This window comes from Anas acuta, chromosome 3 (genome assembly GCF_963932015.1).
Source record: "Anas acuta chromosome 3, bAnaAcu1.1, whole genome shotgun sequence".
In the NCBI taxonomy this organism is placed as follows: domain Eukaryota; kingdom Metazoa; phylum Chordata; class Aves; order Anseriformes; family Anatidae; genus Anas; species Anas acuta.
The window spans coordinates 38951929-38974409 of NC_088981.1; the positions used below are offsets into that span (position 1 = coordinate 38951929).

A 22481-nucleotide genomic window follows, 5' to 3' on the forward strand; every position below is an offset into this window, starting at 1 on the left:
AGGGATTTTTTTGTTGCTTGTTTTGTTTTTTCTTTTCTTTTCTTTTTTTTTTTCTTTTTTTAATGCTGTGAAGCACAGTGAGGGAACTGTTGCAAAGGGCAGCTCTGACACCTTGAGCTTAAGTATGGATGGGTTTCTTTAAAGTCTTTAAAATTATGGGGTGGTGCAAGGTACTAGTTTGTATAATCCTAACAGTCTTTTTCTTCTCTGGAGGATATAAGGGAATTTAACATGATACCCCAGATCACGTGGATGGCATGTCTGTTTTTATAGTGTCATGTTGAACTGCAACTGTCTGTTTCTTCAGGGAGATCACAAGATAGTTTTGAAAAATGTATTTAAGTTATATTTTAATAAACTGCAGAGAAGCTCATTCTGGAATGACAAGTGAAACCTGTTATTCCTCTGCTACTTTTTCTACTGCTGCTTACAATGATTAAAATAGTTCAGCTCTTACTTATAATGGTCTGTTTATGTATTTTCTATAGGGCATTGCTTGGAATGGCTCAGTTTAATTATTATTCTTTTTTAAGGGAAGAATTCTCAGTATATTTCTGAACGTTTAAAGTTCAACTTTAAATAAATAAATAAAAGAAGTGTATCCTTTGAAGACCTGCTCCTGTTAGAGCAGTGCGGTCTCTGCTCTGCAGACCCCTTCGGAAGGCTCCAGGGGATGGGTCTCAGTCTCTCAGAGCCCTTTGAGACTTGACAACAGAGCAAGCATTCCTCAAATCTGAGGTGGACTACGTGGTTGTGTGGCAGGCCACCAAGCCAGCTGGTCTGTCTGCACACCATTAGCAAACATGAGGCAGCTACAGTTGAGTTACAAGGGCGAGAGGGTTAGACCCGTGCTGCCTTGACCTCAGGGCTGCGCTGGGGGTCTGGTGGGCTAAGGGCCCAGGCAGGCCGCCTCAGCAAAGGGCCAGAGCTGCAGGTAGATCGCTACCTCAATGCGGCTGCTCTTCCCCAGCCACTCCTTCCCTCTTGTCCAGCACTGCCTGTGGTGCTGGCCTTGTCCGAAAGCTGCCTGCTTTCTTTTGGAGAAGGACCTTTGGGCCCCCGAGGCTGCTTGAGGCGACTCTGCCAGCAATGGAGGGAGGGGGAACGCATAGAGATTTAAGTCAACTTGAGATGTGGTTCCACAGCAGTTTAACCCAGTCTAAATCGTGTCAGTCAGTGTAAATAAACCTTTACTGTAGGGGAGAGGGGGAGAGATTTTCCTTGCCTTGGCTGCTGTAAGCAGGAGACAGCTGAGGGGACGCAGAGCGGGCCCGCTGGTTTGCAGTCCTGCGCTGCGAGGAGCGGGCAGGACCGAAAGCCCCGCTTTGTGACAAGTCGCAGATCTCTCTCTGATGGTGCTGATTTTTTTTTTTTTTTGTTTGATGGAAGATAAAATGAGAGAATGCAGGAAGAGAAAATGCTGACTAAGTAAGACTAACAAAGTTTTGACATGATAACTGGTTGCAAATGTGGAGTTCCCCCTCTTCACAGGCTTGCCCCTAGAAACAACTGGAATGCATGCTGGTGTGGCCTACAGTCAGCACCACGGTGACAAAAACTGAGAGAATATATAATGTTGACCTATTTCGAATGATCATTTCATTTAAAACTTTTCTCCCACAGCGAGGCAAAATGTCGAATTGTATGGCATTTTCTTTAAGCTTTCTTTAGAAAATATAAACATTTTAACATTCTTGGGTTTTGGTCTTTGTTACTAGTTTTTATTCTGTTTTTTTTTTTTTTTTTTTTTTTTTTTTTTTTCCCTCCCATGTATGCTCAGAAGGTCTCTTACAGCTGTTAGGCTAGGATTTGATTTTTTTTCTATTAGCTATGTTGAATTAATACTGAAATAGATCTTCAAGAGAATAGCAGGTCTGTTCTCCCCAGATGCTCATAAGCATACTCTGTAGTTTGTGTAGATTTTATTTTCTCTTAAAAAACAAAACAAGAAACCAATCTAACCTGAAAAAATATATATAAAGACTGGAGAAGTAGGAGGAACTAATTTCCCAAGCACATCTTTTCCACTTTCAAGGAAAGTAAATAATATTCCAACTGAAGGAGCTGCAAGGAAAGCAAGACTTTCTGCAGGCTTTTAATAATCCTCACACTTAGCTGGCATTGGCTTTGACAAGCAAAGGCGTGCAGAGCAGAAGCCTAGGAACAAGCAGTGTGCAGGGAATGTGGCACGAGCTCGGCCGGAGCTTGCATGCAGGAACTCAGCGAGGCTGGCGGTTACACACCGCGCTTTGATAAGAGCAGAAGAGCGTGGCTGTAAAATATAAAATTGAGACCAAAGCACTGCCCTATCAGTACAGCTCAAAAACCAGCACTTTATGACTGTTAACAGTACTTTGCCCTGCTCAGTGTGCTCTTTAAATGTTAGTCAGACCTGACAGTATGTTTGCAGGTTAGTGTAATATTCCTGCAGTGTGAATGTTATTTATAATAAGCTGTGACTATAATTTATTTACTGGAGGGAGGAGGAGGGGAGCAGACAAAGAGGCAGTCACTTCATCCTCTTAAAGTCAGTGACCAAACCGGAATAAAATCCAGGTGCCCCTGAACCTAGTTCTTCCACTTCCAGTTTTTCCACGAAGCTGTATTTAGCATCACTATGATGTTATATTTTTATAACTGCACCTTCTCGAGTGGCAGAGGTGGCAGCCACAGGGATGTTTCTCTCTGCACAAGGGAAGAAGTCCTTCTCCTCTCTTGGACTTCCAGGGAGAGGAGTCGCAAGTTTGACACTGCCATTAGATGGGCTAGAGACTTGATAACTAAACAAACAATAACCACACATTCTTTTCACATGAGCCACAAAAACTCTGGTTGTGTTTTTCTTTCTTTCTTTTTTTTTTTTTTCCTCTCCTTGTAACAGTGAGTAAGAAACTTTATGAGAAAAATAAAACCAGAACCCAGTAGTTATTTTGCCTCACTTGCTTACTTCACACTTCAGTATAGCTGAGGATCAGTTTGGAGCCCTGTTTTTTTTCAAGAGATAGCATATGCATTTTAACAGCCTCAGGAGCCGCGGGATGCATAGATTATGCTCTGGCTTATCTTCCCCAGGGCAAACTGCAGCTCGCTCCTCACTGGGACGGTGCAGAGTTATAGCTCTAACACACACGTGCAAACAGTGGGGTCACAGTCCGGTATTCAAAACATATATGAGCTTTGGGTGTGCTGGTGACTTCATGAGCCTCCCTCTTAAATCAGCCAAAATAAACTAGAAAGAAAAATAAATACATGTGAGCAGAATAATTTTGAGCTAGGAATGAAGGTGATTTACAGCATTACAAACCATGTATCTGTGTTCCTAAGTGCAACCTACTTAGCAGTAGATAGATTGGTTAAGTGACCACAATACGCATTAACGTATTTCCTGTAGAAAAGCATGTTGCATGCAATAGTTTGTCTATTCTGAAACAGGTTAGTTGACAAACTTTCTGTCAGTCTGCGGGTAATACTTGTGCTGACAGGCAAAGAGAAGACCTACCTGTCATCTTGACAAGGTGAAGGAAGTCCTGAGCTCTTTTTCTTGCAAAATAATCTTTTACGGGCTTGGCGAACTTTGTTTTTCTAAGCGAGCACAGAGAGAAAAAAGGCGAAGATGTTTTTCTAATCCTGTCAATAAGAACTCATTGTCCAGTTGCATATTACACCTGGCTTTGTGTGATGGATTTCTAGCCCTGGCTTGCCTTAACAGGGAAGAGTAAAAATTGTGTGCGTATGTGGATGAGAAGCAAAAGCCTGGCTGCAAACTGAATCCCAGTGAAGAGAAGGACTCACGAGGTTGGGCCCTGGACAAGCTGTTGTATATAAATGCTGTCCCTGGGGCCCGATTCTGATCTCGTTCCTCTTTAACTTCAGAGGAACTCCACTAACACTGGTAGTGGCTGCTGTGAACTGCCATAAGGCTCGGGTCAGGCTTAATTACCATAATACTAATTATAAACAAATACTGTAATGCTTCCACGGCATTCTGAAAGTGTCATTCTCATATTTTAGTGGCAGTATTGTTGTAGCCCGGGTGGTTTAAGATGCAAGGGCTAATCTACACAAAAAAGAAATTCCATTTGACCATTTGCAATTTAATTGAGTACAAAGAGACAGGGAAAACACTCTACATAAATACAGATGTCTCCACTTCTGAGGCTTTTCTGTGCTCCTACTACTTAAATGGGGATCAAGAATCATATTGTTCTGTGGGCTTGCTCTTTGTTTACAATAACCTCTTTGAAACTTGATGTTGAAATTGGTTTCCTGGATTGGTTATTGAATCCTGCAGGCTCAGACTCCGCTCTGAGTATTGGGAACTTCTGGCTTTTTCCTTAAAAATAGCCAAGGTTTTGAGATTTGAAAAGCAGCTGTCTTTTGCCACCACATGGGCTTAGTGGAAAGGGCTTGTTTTTCTACTTCTCTGTATTTCAGTCATAATGTTTGTACTAGAGCAAAAAGGGCTCAGTGAAACTCTCCCCTGCCAGAACAGCGGGATTTTGCTGGTGTGTTGCATGGCCATAAATGACCAAAGGCAGAGCAAGAGGACAAGCAAACCAGGGCCAACGATTTTACAAACTCCTGAGCTGGTGGCAATGAAATATCCAATAGTTCATGTGAACTGTCAAGGATGACTTAACATGTACTTCAACTCCTTAGCATATACACAGAAATCCTCTTGTTTTTCCTCAGACTGTGCCGTGTCAGGCAGCTTAGGCCAGGCGCTGCGCAGCATCACGTACCTTATGCTGCCTTTTGCTGGTTATCTGCCCACAGGTGCAAAGCCTCTGCTTTCCCGTGCAGTTGCCCCAAGAACAGCAACGTGTTTACAGAGACCAGCTCTTTTGCCAAACCCTTTTGCTTATGGCGAGCAGAGTGCCACCCAAAGCACCTGCCACGGGAAGCAGAGCAAATAGGTCCCATTTTAGCCTTACCAAACTTGACGTGGTTCCTGATCCGTTGTACGCAAGGACTGTGGGCATTTCCATGCACAGTGTCATACACGGCTTCCTATACTCGCTGTACATGTGAGAAGACAGCTTAATGACAGACTTCTAGCCTTTGCTCCAAATGTTGTGGTTTTCTGTTTTTTTGATTCATTTTAGCCAGACCCCTGAAGTAATTAGCACACCCTGTGGGTTTTTTGTGTGGTTTCTATCTGAATACCCATGAAGGAGTTAATTAGCTTGTTTGCAGTATCTCATTAATTCATTTTCAGCTGCAAGCTTAATTGCTCCTTTATTGCTGATGAGTAAAATAGCTTTAGGCTCCCAATTAAAATGGACTTTGATGGATGTATAAGAGCCGGACTTTCAGCTTTTAGAAAGGGCGGTGGAATCGCCGTGCTGCGTCCCACTGCGGGCTGGGCTCCTCCACGGCAGTGCTTGCTGGGGACACGTTCCTCCCAGTGGCAGACTTGGTCTTAGCCTTTAAAAGACTTAAAGGTCTTTAGCCTTTGCCTAAATGCTGATTTTCACCAATAGGAGGAAAACCGAAAGGGGGTGCCTGCAAACCTCTGCGATGTAGGTGATACGCAAGAAATAGATGGAACCACCAAGAAAATGCTTGCTACGGAGGCAGTCAGGGATATACAGAAACAGCAGAAGACCCTACTGGTTATGAAATGGCAACTCGACTGAAGTCCTGCTCCCAGTGGTGGAGGCCAGGATATCTCCTGGCACCTCTTGAGTTGTATCAGAGGGCAAAAGCTGTTTTCATATGTTTTGGGGGCATATCGAGCACTTATTCTTGAATTACTTCTCTGCCTCCTGGTATATGTAAATGGGTTTATGCACATCATTTAGCTTTTCTGGTCTTTGATTTCTTCAGTCTAAAAAAAGGACAGTAGTTGAAGAACACGTCTAATATTCTGAGATTGCTGCATGGTAGGCGTTACAGAAGAGGCCGTAATATTGATGTTATAAAGAGAAATAGCAAGATCGGTTGGAAAGAGAAGAAAGTTGCAAATCTCTCTCACTTTTTTTTTTTTTTTTCTTTTTTCCCCTCTGGTCTTTATGATTCAATATTAAGAATACACAATTTATATTCCCAGTGGTGACTGGCTTGGATCCAATGACCTTTACAGAAATCCATTGCTAACATGGAAAATGTACTGAAACAATGTAAGCGTGCTTACTGTAGGCATGTATGTTGCTTAACACAATAGGGTCCTGAGACTAACTGAAGTCTCAGGATTCTTCTGCGAGAAATGATCCCACATGGGAGCTATTGTGATGCTCCTTCTGCTGGCTCTCAGTCTGCCTCCCCATTTTCCTTAGAAGACCTTGCTTGGGCACCGATGCACAAACAGGAAAACAAACAAACGAGGCATGATAATGTGAAGGGTCGGCACAGCCCAGAGGGGGGAAGACTACATCTCCACTTCAAATGGACGAGAACCCAAAGCTTCAAGGAGAAGTCTACCCTCAGATAAGATGATTGCAGATAGAAGGGAGGAGGAGTAAAATCAAGCACAAAACTTTTATATTCCGTATCTTTAATTGTAAGTCTACTTAAAAGCTACCTGAAGTTCTTTGGGTGAAATATATTTTCATGAAAAAGAAACCCTATCAGGCTGTGGTTTTTCTTCTAGAAAAAGATCAAGAACTTCATAAGCTGAATTTCACAGTGTTTTTAATACTTAACAGCTTATTTGCTTCCCTCATAAAATTTGAACTCTTTCTGACTTTTCCTTAATTATGGGTTTGGGAAATTTTTCTGTTTCCTGGAATAGTGAAGGGGGAAAATCCTATTTACTTCCAAAAATAAAAAATAAAAAATCTCAGATGAGAGGCTCCCCAGATGACCAGACTATATGACGCAAAAATTACAAAACAGCACAAAGATGGAACACAATTTTGAACTGAATTTAAACAACCAAAAAATGCTGACAAGCTTGTGGCAGTAGAGTCTGCTAACAATTTGCTCTGGAATTCTCCATGAAAATTTCAATTATTGTGCAACATAGGAAATCTAGCTCCAATCGTGCTTTTTTTTCCAAATGGACAAAATGAGGAAAAAAAGCCGCTTCCTTAGCTGATACTATGGCACCTTTGTCCCTGTTTTAGCTGAATGCTTAAACACATGCTTAATAAATGTGCTGAGGGAGTCTGCTGATCTAAGCTTTGCTTTGTTACCAACTTTTATTCTAGCAAAGGCTGACTGGAGTTACTGGAGTTCGTTTCTGGTGTTGCACAGCAGCAGGACAATCGCTTTTCTGTCTCCTAAGTAACTTGTCTCGTTGCTTCAGGTAGTGTCCCTTTGACAGCAAGGGGGGAACAAGCCCTGGAACAAAGGTAGGCTGTGGTTATGGTTGGTCATGGGGAGCCCAAACAGCAAAGCCAAGTTTTCAGTTTCATAAAATGGGAACTGAAGCAGCAGGACATGAGGAGGAGAAAGGGGAAAGGAGCTGAAAGGCGGCTCCTGGGGATGCAGGAGTGACCGGGACACACCAGAGTCCACGTACAGAGCTGGGTAAACCTGTCTCCTTCCTGCGGCTTTGTATTTTCTCCGGGTCCTCCTGACAAAGGAGCTGCCCTGAACGTGCAGATTGCTATTCTGGGTGTTGCTGAAAGCAAGTGCTACTCACAGAAACCTCAGTTCCTGGCAAGAACAACTTTGCCCTAATTCTGGCAACTCTTTCTGGCCTGTCATCTTCACCCCAGTGCCTAGACAAAGACTTTTAGTGAAATCTCTTTCTGGATGATGGTCCTATTTGTTGTGCTTTGGCTCCTGCTCCCCTGTAGGCGCTGACTTAGGCTAGGGAACCTCATTAAAAATCCTTCCATGTGGAAGGTTTCTTCTAAACTTGATCTACAGAAGAACTGGGCACTGGTGCCCAGCCCTGTGTCTGCCAGGTTGGTCTGTGGCTGTGGTGACCGACAAATGTAGCCCACGGAGACTTTTGCAAGTGCTTTTCAAGGGTCTGGAGAACAAAGATAGCTGTGAGGCTGCCAACCAAGATCCAACCCAACTGTCCTTGCTGGCCTGGACTCTGCTCTTTCTCAGTAAAGGTTTGGGGTTATTGGAGCAAGAGCTGTTTATTTATTTATTTATTACTATTATTAAAGCTGTTTTACTTCCTGGCTAGCCAGTGTTGAGGCTTTCATGGGTTGCCTCTTTGTTGATGATATAGTCAAATATGTTTGAGTACTGATTATTTTTGTAGAGGATGTACATAAAATCCAGTTACTCCTGCTGTGTGAGCCCCACTGTGCTCATGGAAAGTGACTTTTCTCACGGTTCCTGCCTGCTTTCTTGTGGAAATGTCATTTCCCTCTCAGTATTCCCGGGCAAGTGCCTCTTTGGCTGTATCTGACGTGCTCTTGCCGCCTTCTTTCTGCTCCTGTGTGGTACTTTCTGCTGCTTATCTCCTACACGCACGCAGTTCCAAGCAGTAATTCTCAAACCCTCCAGAAACCCCCAGGGCCACCACAGCACAGCCCAACTCCCGCTCCAGCCCTGCACATGGCGCGTGTTTTGGGTGGCGGCTTCTGCAGTTTTGGTTATCTATCTCATAAAGTAGTCTCGGTGCTTTTTTTTTATGCTGGTTCTGAATGGGAGACAGTTATTACACCCACTAGCTTCACAGACGTAGCCAGTGACTGCTTCGCCGAAGGTCTGCTGTGTAAATCCAGCAGAGAGGGATGGCCAAACTATGGTGACATTAAGCAGCCAAATTCATGGTATGTTGGATATGTGCTAGCATCACTATAGTCTTAAAGTTTTTATGCATTCTACTTTTAATTATTACCACTGCTTAAATTCACACGTGTTTATTCTCTACATAACCTACCCTCATATGACATAAAGCATCTGCAATTTCTTGCAATTTATGTGAATTTGGTACACAATCTGAGGTCTCCTAATGAGCTAGCAGGTAATGTAGGCTGAGAAGGATCTGGTCTAAATTTCACTGCAGTTAATAGCAATCTGACCGTGGGCTTCAGCAGGAACAGGGCTCACCCCTTCAAAGAGAAAGGCAGTAAATAGACAGTAAAACACATCTAAAGGAAGATCTTGGTCACAGCAGAAACATCACATGATATTTTTAGTTCAGAAGGGAACAAAGGAGAAATCTTGCACTGTTTTAATTGCTAGGGCAGTTTGTTGCATTATTAGACAATTTAATCACTTTTACGGTAAAATCATTTAATGAAAATGGTACATTGTGCTAATTCGGACAGATTGGAGACATTGGGATATATTCTTAGTATAAACTTTGCCTAGCTTTGTACAGGAGCTATACTCATACGGCAGATGAAAATCTGTCCTTTTATGTCTTTCAGGAAAAAATTTCAACAACCGTAATTCAAAAAGTCACATCTTTTGCATCATGGGAGCCCCAGGCTTACTACTACTGTTAAACCAGTATAAAAGTTTCCTAATTGCTACTCTGATAAAAGGCATTTGGCTTAATACTGCACTAGGGAATGCAATTTTCACCACAGTGCGGTGAAGTTATTCACTATGGTATTTTACTGTAACAGCATGACAGGGCTTATATTCCAAACAGCTTCAGAAAATTTAAGGACAGTTTTTCCTCGTTGTTACTGTTATGCCTTCCATGACACTGTTATGTGGTCTAAAATCTGGTAACAGATGTATGCAGCGTCAGCATCGGGCCTGGTAGATGTGAGAACCATCACACTTCAGGGAGCTGTGAACTCCCCTGTATCTGCTTCACACCTTGCTGCTATCGTAAAGAAGAGGAGAACAGCCGCTTGCAGAGCTGAGCTCTCTGTGTCCTGGCCAAATCCTTTATAGATGGGCCAATTTCCTTCCCAAATGTTTGATCGTGGTGGTGTTGCTGATGTTCCAAAGACAGCCTGGCAAACAACTTCTTTTTGCTGGCAGAAAGGGCCGGTCTTTGGAAATTTAACTCTGAGTTCACTTATTCCTAGGAAAATGAGAGGAATATTTTGAGGAGCAAAAAGATTGAGACCTTTAATCTTGGTCAGTCATCCCTCCTTTTCCCTTCTGAAATCCAGAAAGGCTATTTAGAAAGCTAAGGACTTCAGTGAAATGGGAAATAAGCTATAGTTAGGAAAATATTTTCTAACCAGATAACGACAATCCTGAAGGCGCTTCTGTGCTCTGAAGTATTGGCTACAGTTAAATGAGAAGGGTTTTTTTGCTGATAATGAATACGCTATTTCTTGTTTTACGTCTTTAAATAAATTGTTGCGGACAGTATTAACTACATGATATTTCAGAAGTTCATGCTGTTTTTTGCTGACTGTCCTGGAGCCTGTTTTGTCTTTCATTAAATTTGCCTCGGACTAAATGTTTCTGATTAGTTTAAATTGGAAATTAATTGTTGTACTCAACTTTACCCAAGCATGCAAATGTTTCTGGGAAGCTGACCGTAAACTAGGCCATAAGAGACAAGAGCCCTACAGATTATGTCCCAAGGCCAGCTGCTAGGATATTAGAATATATTATGTTTTGTTCGTAGATAACACAGTCTCTTTCCTGGATGTGCAAAAGATACATGGGGAAAAAAAAGTCACTGTCTAGGCAGCCCTAGGGAGACAGGGCCAGAAGCTAGGAGCAGCTCTGGGTAGCAGTCTAAAATTGTAATCATGAATATTTCTGCTTGCCTGGAGCCTTGATTCCATGCCTCCCCGGGCACCAGAAGCTCTTTTCTGCACGTGCATTTCTGCCCAGATATTTCTTGGTCTCGGCAGGGTGAACCAGCCCGGCCTGGCCCCGTGGCCCTGCTTGCAGCGTGCTGCCAGCGCTGCGCTCTGCTCCCGGCGCTTTTGTGGCTGCTGCTCTGGAAACGCAGGCAGAGGAAAAAGCAGCAGTGCCCCCTTTATGAGGCTGCTTAATGGCCAGGGCGCTTGCCCCAGTTTCTCATCCATTGTGATTTATAAAGGGGAGGACTTGAGTTCCTGCTTCCAGTCCAGAGGATGCTTTGGCAGGAGTGCTTAGGCAGGGAACAGAAGCCCTTCTCCTGCATACCTCAGCCACGAGGGCAGATGACGTGACTCAGTGTTGCTCCTTCCCCAGCCCAATGAATGTTGTTCTACATAAGGTAAAGTGGCTTAATTAGGAAGGAAGTGCAGAAACCTTCCCTCTGCCTTTGGAGAGCCTCCAGCCTGGGCACTGGGGCACGTCCCTGCAGGTGGGAGACAGAGGACAGAGAGCTTCAACCTTGCTATTCCCATTGTGCTGTACAGTGCTTCAACTGCTCGTTTGTTTTATGGATCAGGGAAGGTATTGTTGGTTATGCATTGCCAGAAAAGATGAAGAAAGGGGAGTAGGCAGGCATCTCTGGGAGATACTTTGGTTGCACCCCGAGTGAAACGGCACATTGAAAATGCCCACCTGCCTTCTGCGGGTCCTACTCAAGTAGGACCACTCTCACTGGTGGTTGTGTTGCTGGCAACTTTAATTTCTCCTGGCACTAAGGCTGATTATTTTTTCCCCCCACAGAAAGCAGGAGAAGCTCTGCCCAGTGAAGGTGCTGGCGGTGGCTTTGCTTCTGACTTGGGGATTCTTGCAGCCATTTGTCCCAGTCCGAGGGACATCCCATCTGAGGGCTTCCCCTTGCCTAGCCCGCCCTGAGCTGGGAGTGCTGCTCGCTGCTCCGCGCTGCCGCTTGGCCCTGTGCGGCGGGTACACCACACAACCGTAACCTCTTCCTCTGGCAAACAGTGTTAAAAATATTGCAAAGAGCCAACTGTGGTCTTTTTTTCTTTCCTCTGAAGACTTTCTCCAAATACCTCTAATTAAGTTGCACAGAAACAATAAATCACAGTGCATGTCTGCAGCCTGGGATCTCTCTGTTGACGTGCTGGATTTAGCAAGCTTTGAGCGCCCCGGCAGTGCTGGGACATGGAGTAGGCTAAGAAATGGAGTGGGAGAGTTGAAGACATTGCTCTCACAGCTGTTTCTCACTTCTTTTCCACTGGAAACTGCAGTAAAGCTGGAGTTGGAATGGGATGCGTGCATCTCAGCTGCTTCTGGGCAAGCAGTGGTGGCTCAGCCTTCATCAGCGGACTGTCAAGGGTTTCTCAGCCATGCTGCAGGTGTGTCAATGGAGCAGCTTCTTGCCACTGCAAGGGATGTGTTCCCTCTTCCCTCTCACCCCACAGCTCTGGTCCTGCCCCTTGCTTGCACAGGCAGCAGCACCTGGCTGATCAGTTCACTTATGAAGAAAAAAATATATATATACATGTATATATATGTTTGGCAGGCTGAATTTATTCTTTTCCCCTGGTTTAGTGAGCTGAGCTGGCTCCGGGAAGTTTGCTTGCAAGCAGGGGAGCTGGTGCAGAGAGGCAGGAGGAATCACAAGCAGGGAGGATTACCCCTTTAGTCAACAGTAGCTGTTAGACCAAGCTCAGCTGTGGCTGCAACCACAGCCTCATTAAACAGCCCGGGCTGCAGCGTGCTCAGCGTCTTCCCCTCCTCTGAATGCCACAGAGCGTAGACGGAGCTGCACATGTGCAATGCCAGGAAGAAATCTGCGGTGCACAAATTAAAACTAATTTAATGAATACCTTTTGCGTTCTCCTCACTATTTTTCCTTTTTTTTAATTTTTCTCATTTTTTTCTTAGCCGTGGAGAAGAAGAAGAAAATATTAAAAAAAAAAAAGAAAGTTGCTAACAGACAGAACTGTTATGCGTAGTGACTAATGCAACTGAATTCTTTGGGTATTTCTTTGTTTGGTTAGGAAAACAAGTCTTTCAAAGATTAAAAAAAAAATGTTGGCAGACATTTCCAGTTCAGAAGGCTATTTTTGCCAGTAAATAAATAAATTCATGTAGGTAATTCTGAGCCACTTGAGATGCCACAGGCTGGGGAGATGGAAAGCCATCCCTTGAACTGCAAGATGCTTGTGGAAACAATTCCCTGTCTCACGAGGAGAAGCAGGGGATCTACTTGCAGGGGCTTCGGGTGGTTTTGGCAGGGGCTGGGCTGGCCTTGGTGCGCACCCCAGGCCATAAAATGGCTGGCCAGACAGTCAGCAAGCTCCCCGTGAAGACATCGAAGTTCGGTGGCAAGCCACCTGTCTCAGGGGCAGCGCTGGCACCCACGGGGTGAGGAAGGCAGGGGTGGGATGTGGGTAGCACTCAGGGCGTGAGGGTGGACCAAAGCCTGTGGAGAAGGGAAGGCCCTGGGATCATCTGAGGGGGTTTTGCAACTGCGCCATTTCATGAAGGGCCTCAAATAAAGCAACAGCGCTCGCCATTGATGGCTATAATAGGACTGTGCTGGTAATAAATTACGGCGGTGAGCTCGTTAGCAGAGTCCAGGCCTTAAATGCTCACTTCCCTCCCGTAGCTGGAGCTCCAGACCATCAAAGCGCTGGAGGCTACGAGCTGCCGGCGTCGGGAGAGCTCGGCGAGGGAAGGGGCAGGCTCTTGATCTGTGCCTCACGGCGCTATTAGCAGAAGGGCTTCGCAGCACTCAGCACAGCTCTGCTGCAAAGATAAGTACTGACAGCACATGTAGAAAGCTTTTTTTTCCTCCCCCTTTTTTTCTTTTCTTTTAATGTATTAATTTGACCTCTAGTGAGGGTGTGGACTGACTAGCTGCTTGTAGAAAAAAGCCACCCAAGCCTATTCTGTAGGCAGAAACCAGCTTATCTTCAGCCTTCCGTGAAGAGACTTAGATGAAACAGAAGACGGGAGCTTGTTTCACTCAATACTAATCACAGTAATGTAATATGTGTTTGCTTTTCTCAATTACAGGCCTGAAACGGGAGGCTCTAGAGAAAACATTTTTTTCCTTCTCCCTGACAATCTTATCATTTTAATGCTGCCTGCTATTTATATAGGATGAGAGAAGCAGGAGCGATAGCGCGAAGCGCTGCTGCCCAGCTGAGGAAACTCAGCAGCAGGCTGCAGTCACCAGCTGCTGCAGGCGGGTGAGGAAGAGGAGGAAGCAGAAGCTCCTAGCTACGTCTGCTGGCTCGGTGCAAGCCAGGGCCTCCGTTGCTGGTGGTGTGCCCACGCACGTGTGCTTGGTGGTTACATCTGTCGGCGGTTTCTGACCAGCAATGAAGTTTCAATAGCCTCTGGTGCACTGCTGATCTGGGGCAGAGTCAGAAGAGCTTTCAACAAGGGGAAAACCCGGGGCCAGGCGGGATGCCCAGCCCCAAGTGCCTCTGCTGCCTTTGCTAGGTCAGGCTGTGGTTTCTCTCAGAGGGGTGCCTGGGGCTTCCCCAGCCCCCTTCACATGTTGCCTTTCCAGCATGAAGCACAGTGAGGGAGTTGTTCTCCGTGTGGCTAGGAGGAGGAGGAGGATGAGGAGAAGGCAGGTTTGCCTGGCTCCCACTGGGCAGTAGGGGAGAGCAAGGTGTGCCTGTGGCGTGGGAGGTGTTGGGGAACAGGATGGGTGGTGTGGGGAGGTGGAGGCCTGGCCCCTACGTGTGCCCTGGGGGAACCCTGAGGTGGAGGGATCTCAGGAGGCCGTGGAATGGCAGCGATGTGCACAGAACTACGTTTCAGCAGATAGATCAAGTGTGTTGTTTTCGAGTGGGTAAACCAAATCCCTGAACTTTGGCTACGTTTGCAGGGACACGTCTGACCATCTGGGTGCTTAATTGCTGTCCTTTTCTCATGCAGGAGCTAGTCTAAACTCCAGTAAAGTCAGTGCAACCTTATTGACTTAACGGATTGTGCCTTCTAGGGCCAAGTTATTTCCTCTACAAATACCTTAGAATTTGGGCAGTGGGTGGGAAGGCAATTGGCCAGCCCTACTTCCTTTCCTTGCAATTAACTTGAGTCAGTGGAAGTTTTGTTCTTTCCAGAAATTATATTTTTTAAAACTAAAAGATTTTTCTTTTTTTCAAGGGGTGAGAGAGAGAGCAAAAGAATGCTTGCTTTTTCAGAAAACTGTTAATAATTGCATTGAAAAACAATACAAACCAGTTTTTCTTGGTTTTACATTCCTGATTTGTTTTAGATGCTAAAAAGGGAAGGAATGACAGGAGTGATTCTAAATTTCTTTTTCAAGAGGAGCCATTTGAAACTGAGCATCCTCAAAGTCCCAAAGAAAAAAATTATCACTTTGTATAGAGTGTCACCAACTTCTTCCCTCTGACCTTGAGCACCTTTAACTTGGATGGAGTTCATAGGAATTTTATGCAGTCATCTTGAAGAGAAAGAGGCCAGTTCTCCGCTTAGTATGAAATCTGTGAAAAAAGTTTTCTATTTATTAGCATCAGTCTCTCAAATTCAGCATGTCACTGTCAACAGGACAACTCAGAACTGGAAGATTACTGAGGAAATATGATTAATATGCAGAATTTTCGCGAGGTGGGCTGATGTATCAGCAAACACATACAAAGATGCTAAAGAAGGCTACTGGTATTAAGACCTGGGTATCAAAGTCTTATTCACTCCTAGAATCGCTGGCCTGTCTGGTATATTGAAGCTTCCGGTTTTCTCTTTAAACCAATATTTATACAGAATGAAAATATTCACACTATAAAAATTTAATATATAAACCCCACTATCCTTCTAATTATTCAGCCAGCTGTTTTGACATGTGCACTGACAAAGCTGGTATGAAGAAACAGTGGATTGAGTGTCTTTTGGTGTGAAGGGTGTTTTTATCTGTTAGCAACTGTTTAGTAGGCAGTGAGCCCTTAATAATAAATGTTTTCTTATCCTGATTTTGTTTTATTTTTTCCTGTTTCCTTATTTCTACAGCTTGGCCATCAGCTTCATGCCAGTCTTGGTCAGTCTCATCTGAGGGATCAGAGGCAATGAACTGGGGGGCGGTGAGAAATGCCCAGTTTCTGTGTGTGTGTTTTTGGTTGCCCTTTTTTATTTTTTTTTTTTACTGCATGGTTTTTGTTTACACTATATTTTACATCTATAAAGAGCCTTTCATTGCAGAGAATCCCCAGCATCTTTAGCAGATTTACTGAGAAGCACCAGAGCGGTTTTCAACATGCTGCAAAAATGCAACCACCTCTGAGGAGTAAGGTGTTATTTTTGCAGTTTGGGACAAGGTGTAAGACAAAAATATCTGCCTGAACTCAGAGCGTGGAGCACAGGGAGGTGAAATACTAGGATGCTGTTGGGTTTCTGGAGTTAAATGAGGATGTAGAAGGGCTGTGTGTGTCTGGGTACTGGCTTAGGGCATCTCCCTTGACCCCTTGTCTCTTATTATAAAATTGGGCATAAGTCTGGGAATCAGTATGTGGTCTGTTGAGTGAGAAAGTAATGCTCTCCTTGATGGCTCTCTCAAAAATACTAACTGGAAGGAAAAATATTGATCCTTTTGGTGTGGTGTTTCAGAAGGGTTGAGCATACACCTGGGAGCACGTACCCAGCAAAGCACAATGAAATGTCAGTGAGTAAGAAGGCCCTGCTCGTGCTGAGGTAATGAAGGACCCCACAGCTGTGTTCCTCCAAGGTTTCTCATAGTAATTTTCCATGAAGCTATGGAAAAATATTTATCCTTCCTTCTATAAACATGTCTGTAGGAGATTTAGGGCAAGGCGTGCGTGCACACACACACACACAGAAAAAGTCCCCTTACACAGCCATAATTAACAAAATGTCTATGTTTTAATAGTCCAGGACGTTACACAAAAAAGAAAAAAAAAAAAAAAAGTGTTTTCCTTGTTAGCCCACCCCACTTTTGTGTGTAATTAGACACAATATATATGTAATATAGTTTCGTACCATCTCCATGGAAATCCACATGCTGGGAAGAGTGTTCTGTGGGATAGTATAGATTAGAGAAACTTTACTTACTTTATGACCTTCAATAAGTTTGGGGGTGCAGAACATGAAGTTAAATTATGAGGGTGACCCACCCCTTTCTTTCTGTTCTTTCCTTGCTAACCTACAGCTGGACTTTTTCATCTCTCAGGAACAGTCTTCGCTCACTTCCCACCGCTAGGAAACCAGCAATGTTTCCTTGCACCAATGCCCTTTTTAATAGTGAGGCTGCTGCTTCTGTCAGCAATCATGTCTCCCCAGCATCCTACCAACATGCAAAGGGAGAGTTGAGCACAAGTGTACCCTCAAATGGCAAGTTGTGTTTATATGGTTGTGGTTATGGTTGTACTGTAACCAGCTTTGCATTCCTGGGCATACACAGAGATGTGTCTCAATTTTATGACTCCCCCAGTTGGCTCAACATGATTTCAATAAAAAGTCTTTGTTCACGTCACAGGATGAAAGATAAGAAAGGAGTCCTTTAGCCAGGCACTGTTTCATCTGCTGATTCACAGAGGTAAGAGCTAAGAGGATGCACACAGATGCAGGTTACTTTTCCATAGGTGGTATAGTCTGACCAGTCTTCCTGAGGCTAAGTGGGTGTGGAATGGCCATCACTGAAGCAAATCTTTCTTCAAGACAACTCACGTAGAAAATAAGGTTGTTTTGCTCGGCAACAGGCAGCTTTTCCCTAAAAACAATAAAAGTACTGTCTTGTGGAACCAGTCAAATGTATGAGATGTTTTGTGAAGAATCTTGCTGCTTTGAAATTTGCTGCTGGTCTGAAGTCGAGATTAAAATTACTGCTTTTGTGACTTCCTCATTCACCTTCATTTTCCCAAAGCTTTAATTTCTTAGATTTTGTCTGTTAGATGTTCAAAATATCATCGAGGTGTTTCAGCTGCAAACGTGTGTGGTATCTTGAATTAGGAAAGGAATGTTATTTCAATCAATAGATGAATTGAAACCATAACTGGATTTCTGGGGCAGAAAAAAAAAAAAAGAGTAATTCAGCTATTCTGTGCTCATATTGTAGGCAATGTTATAATGGTGAGAAACATAAAAGGTCATATAATGGGATTTTAAATGACATTTCTTAAGTTTCCTCAATTAAATTTTAAATACTTTTTCCTGTGGGACTTTCCCTAGCATTAATTGAATTTTAAGAAGAAATTGTGGTTTTATCAAAACAGACTTTTGGAAAGCAGTTCTGACCGTATTTAATACTCATCAGCTGGCGTTTTTCACTTCTTGCTTTTGAAAAATGCTGTTTTTTTGCCTTTTTTTTTTTTCCCTTTTACTTTTTGACTGAAACATCAGATTTAAATAGTGAAAACTAGCATTCATTAAAGAGCCTCTGGCAAGGACCAGACCACTAGGAATGCTAGCATGGATATCCTGATGGATTCCTGCTTGGAACATTTGTCACTTGTGTCATAAGAGGGGTACGATGGGCCGTAGCCACGTCCTGCTGTGAGCTGCTCCGTTACGCGGGCTGGAGGAACTTGGCTGTTTTTGTGAGAGATGGGTGATGCTTTTGGTGATTATAAAGACATCAGCTGTGGTAAGGAAGCTCAGGTGATGGAGTGCTATGCCAATCCAAGCTGTTATTCTAGTGATACTTTTTTACCCCTCTGCTCAAGAGCTTGCTGATCTCTTCTGGTCTGCGTATTCTTCTTTCAGCTTCCAGAGGCTGTCTTTTGCTGACGAGTTACAGATCTATATGATCTCTGTGAGAATTCACATTCCCTGCTGGTTAGAAAACAAAAAGCTGTAAAACATATTTAGCTTTTATGTTGATGTACTGTGCTGATCCTCTTACATCTATCAATGTCAAGCCTCTCCAGATCTCCAGACTTGGCCAATAATGGTCCCATTAGGTCTGGATACACGAGGGAACTCACTTTTTACAGCATTCCTAAAGGTAAGACTACTTTAGCAGCATGTTACTCAAATTAATTTAACATTAATTTAACATTAAAGAACAAGCTAGAAGAGTCTTGGTTACTACTTACCATGTTTTTGCCACTTTCAGTTGTTCACTGCAGTTATTTGGTATGCACGTGTTCCTTTGGATGGCTAATCCGGGTATCAGACTGGGCGGAAGATGGATGGCTGCAGGCTTTTACTAGAAATGCATCCTTTGGCCGAAGGCCACCATGCCGCTGGGCTATGCTTCCCTCTGTGGGCTCCAGGTGAATTATGAAGATCTGTTGTCTTTAGTGGGACTCCGTAAAGCTCAGGGAACTGCTACCGTAAAGCAGCTTGTGAAATCACGCATCTAGATCAGAACTTCTGTAAGACAGAGATCAGATTGCCATTGTCTCACTTTACGTATCAGGCCAAAAATCTTGCAGCGTGATTGTTATACGGGCAATTGCTCTATTCTGTCTGCCACAGAAATTCCTTTTACAGCCTCGGTGGCAGTGCTTTTGAAGAAAGCAGTCTCCAGGGTTGTCGTTCTCCCTTGCTTGTGCCTAATACTGCTCACTTATTAACATGTGGCAGAGCTGAATTTGACCTGAGCTTGCTCAGGGCTGGCTACCATTAATTGTAAGTTACAACAGGTAATGATGCTGGGGATCTTACTGCCACAAGGAGTCAGGCACCTCAAGGTCTCAGCAGGATCTTGGAAAGAAGCAGAAGCTCATCTGTATGCAGGCGGATGAACCAGAACATTCATAGTTATGTGAAGAAGGTGCAGGCCTGACATACGCAAGACTTAATTCTTTCTCTAGATTGCCATCGATCCTCTTTCAGCCCTTCCTGCTTCACTTTTCCCCTTTCTCTTCCTTCCCTGAGCATACAGTAGTGCCTCAGTCTGCCTACAGTGTGATTTGTACAACAGCTGTACACTACCAACCAGCATTCTAGCTGGTTCTCATTCTAATATAAATAAAAGTACTCTTCAGTTCCTGTGATCAATATATAAAATTACTTGAGTGGAAGGGCTCCTTTGTAAAAATAATCAAGATGCATCTTCACTCAGCAGCAGAGTGTGAGTGGCTTAATTGGGACAGTTGTAGCCATTCCTCTCTTATGGGATTTACACCCATGTGACTGGGGAATGTGCTGAGCCCTGTGCCTAGCCGTTCGTTTCTTCTAGTAGCCTTTTGCTTTTATATCGAGTTTTATTAGCATTATTTAAATATTGGGCCTGTCAAGCTGGGAAGAAACAGAAAGGACGACTGCGAGAATGAGACAAAACATGATGTAAGGACGGTAAAATAAACATAGTACAGGAAAGGCAAGAAAGTCAAGCTCAGTAAAGCCGTAGGACGAGTTGGAAATCTTTGGATGGAAGGTTTTCCACTGGAAAATGCTGATTCATCGAGCACTTCACAAAAAGGTGTTAATTTCAAATAAGCCTTATTTGGAACGAGAGATTGAAAACCATTTCCATACCATTACAGTCAGCCTTTGAAGGTTTGAAATTACTTCAGTTCTGTCTTTGATATTATTCACTCTATTTTGAAATTTTGATTGGCTGGGAATTTCAAATTTTGCTTCGCTTTTGCTCTTTTTCAGAATGCCTGTGTTAGTCTGTGTAGTTTGACTTCTTTTTTAAATAGAAATGTTGCCTTTCCCCCCACAGGGAAAAAATATAGTTAGGTTGTGCAAGTCAGCTACAAGGAGAAGGTAGTTGAGCAAGAGTAACCTGACGAGAAAAGCCTAGGAAGAAAGGCAAGAAAATCCTGCAGCGCCGTACCCACAGCATGCTGAGCGCTTGGGCAGGATCTGCCACGAGCCCTGCACTGGGAGGACGTAACCCCCATCGTTGGGCTGTGTCGGTGAGAGCTCAGCTCAGTGTGGCGGCCAGCTAGGTCTGTCACTGGTTACAGAAGGAAAAACATGAGCTTTTCCTCTAACTTTCTTGATCTCGGGTTGCCCTTTGAAAATGGAGAGGAGGACGGTACCCGCTGGCCACAGCCCCTTCCCATGGTGTAGGGCAGCAAGCTCTTCTTTCTGCTCCATGCTTGGGTTCTTCAAAGCTTGAAGGGAGCTCACAGAGATGATCCACCCACATTGCTTGCATTTGTATATTTTAACATCATAGTGTGACTTCTGGACAGCGGTGACCACCCCAGAGCATTGCTTGAAAACGCTGTGCTTCCTTACAGCAGGGATGAAGGGGACAGGCAAATCCTGCAGGCCAGAATGGGAAAGCAGCATGAAAAGCACCCTGCTTTTGCAGGCAGGGCTCTCGCCCAGTTGAAGCTAACAGGAGTAACAGCCACCGTTCACTGAGCAGAAAGGGGGAGACGCTGTATGGGGCTTTGCTTGGGGAAACTGAGCCAGAGGGAAACAATAAACGCCAGCCAGACATAGCTACCAAAGCCTGTTTAAACAGAGCAGCAGAGAATGAGAGAGGTTTTAGGGTTAAGTTCTCACTGCACAGGGCTTGAAGCTTGGCGAAGCAACAATCTCTTGTCGAGTCTTTCTCTGTTTGAAAAAAGTAGGACTTTGAATTATGATTTTTTTTTTTTTTTTTGTACAGAAACATTGCATCAATGAGAGAACAGGCTGTCATCAATTTTTCCACTTAGTGGAAACAATTTTGGCGAACTGCCTGGGGTCAGCAAAGACTGAGTATTCATACGCTGTTGTATTGCTTCCATGGCACATAAAACCTTCTGCCTACAGAGGTCTAAATGTCCAGGTGACCTGATTCAAGGGAGATTTGTGTCCTGACTCCTTACTCAAAATAATGTAGGTATGGTGTTTTGCAAGTGTGGTATTTCTATCGTCCAAGTCAGAGCTTTTAGCTGCAGTAACCCTTTGTATGCACCCTCCCAGAAGAAGCAGCACCCATTGGAAACATTTGGTGCAGAAATGGGGACAGGTTAGCTCAGGGTGAGGACTGACGCTGCACCCTTGCACGCACTGGTTTGCTGTCATGTGCTGGGCTGTCAGCTGTGGCAGATGAACTGCTCTTGGTGAGCAGCTGGGCTGTCCTGGCAGGAAGGGTGAAAATCTCCGGTCTAGGTGTGGGAGGGAAACCTGGGGAGCTACTGCAGAAGTTGCAGGGTAAGCCCTTTCCCTGCATGAATCAGAGCACATGAAGAGACGCAGGTTTAGCAGCTACCTGGAGACACAAACACACGTCTTCATTGCCCAGGAGACTGGGCCACAGGCGGGGAAATGACCTTTGTATGAGCAGCTGCTGCTGACCTGTCTGCAAATTAGCATGAAAAATAAGCGTGAAAAATGCACATCGGTCCGTCACAGATTGAGGTCTCTGGAAGGGAGGCAAAAGTATTTTAGAAATAATAATAAAAAAAATAATAAGAGTCTGGTAGCACAGTCTGCTGAGCCAAGCATTCGTGCCACTCACAAGGACAATATTTTATGAGGCTGCCTGTCATATAGGGAGATGCTGAGAAACACCGATAGGATGATTGTATCTGATTTGCTGTCACTTAGCATATGAAAAGCTTGCTAAAAAAGTGGGTGGGTAGTGGGAATGGGTTGTGATATTAGGAGAACCTGCTGAGCCACCTTTGTAACTGCAGCATTGTTATAAGAGAAAGAAAGAGCAAACCCCAAACGCGGCGACCCACCTACTCTGCTTCAATGAACAGCTTTGGTTGTAGGACAGAAGTTTCCCCAAGTTCCTGGAACAATCCTTTGTCTCCTACAGATTTGATCTCAGCCAGGGCTTAACCACCATCAGAACGCATATTAAAGACATGTTCTGCTTCAGGTTATGTTTAGACCATGAAAACAGAGCATTTTTTACATATGTCAGCTGGCATGCTTTAATTAATGTGGGTTAAAAAAGTTCAGCC

The 22481-nt window shown here is 44.1% G+C and overlaps 1 long non-coding RNA gene across 1 annotated transcript in view; it reads left to right on the forward strand.

The window, feature by feature from the left end:
• Positions 1-22481, forward strand: part of LOC137853875 (uncharacterized) — a 170365-nt gene that overhangs the window by 27268 nt on the left and 120616 nt on the right. The window contains exons 3-4 of the long non-coding RNA XR_011094781.1: positions 18728-18887; positions 20288-21406. This is a non-coding gene — a long non-coding RNA (uncharacterized lncRNA). The remainder of the gene's footprint in view (positions 1-18727; positions 18888-20287; positions 21407-22481) is intronic.